Source organism: Petaurus breviceps, unplaced genomic scaffold (assembly GCF_028583685.1).
Source record: "Petaurus breviceps papuanus isolate PSGF00001 unplaced genomic scaffold, PetGlider_PUasm1.0 188, whole genome shotgun sequence".
Lineage (NCBI taxonomy): Eukaryota > Metazoa > Chordata > Mammalia > Diprotodontia > Petauridae > Petaurus > Petaurus breviceps.
Window position 1 is genome coordinate 1,757,534 of NW_027185804.1, and position 668 is coordinate 1,758,201.

Genomic DNA, 668 nt, shown 5'->3' on the forward strand with positions numbered 1-668 from the left:
GGAAGGAAGGAAGGAAGGAAGGAAGGAAGGAAGGAAAGAAGGAAGGAGAGAAGAAAGAAAGAAAAAAAGAAAGAAAGAAAGAAAGAAAGAAAGAAAGAAAGAAAGAAAGAAAGAAAGAAAGAAAGAAAGAAAGAAAGAAAGAAAGAAAGGAAGGAAGGAAGGAAGGAAGGAAGGAAGGAAGGAAGGAAGGAAGGAAGGAAGGAAGGAAGGAAGGAAGAAAAATAAAGAAGGAAAAAAGAAAGGAAGGAAAGAGGAAAGAAGGGAGGAAAAATGGAGCAGAAAATGCTAATACAAAGAAATGGAACAATGACCAGGTGAATATGGGGTTATAAGGGTTGAACTAAGGAATGAAACCTTAAGGACACTGAGTCCATCCTGATTCAGAAGAGCTGGGTTTGAATTCCATCTTTAACAGTTTCTATCTGTGTGACTTTGGGCACGTTGCTTAATCTCCCTGATTAATTGAATTAAATTAAATTCTACTGAGGCTCCCTAAGCCTCAGTTACCCCATCTGTAAAATGGTGGTGAGGTTGCACTAGATGACCACTGAGGTTCCATCCAGTTCTATATCTATAATCCTCCAATAGAATATGTTAAGTTCCTTTCTTTTTCTTTCTTTCCTTTCCTTCCTTCCTTCCTTCCTTCCTTCCTTCCTTCCTTCCTTCCT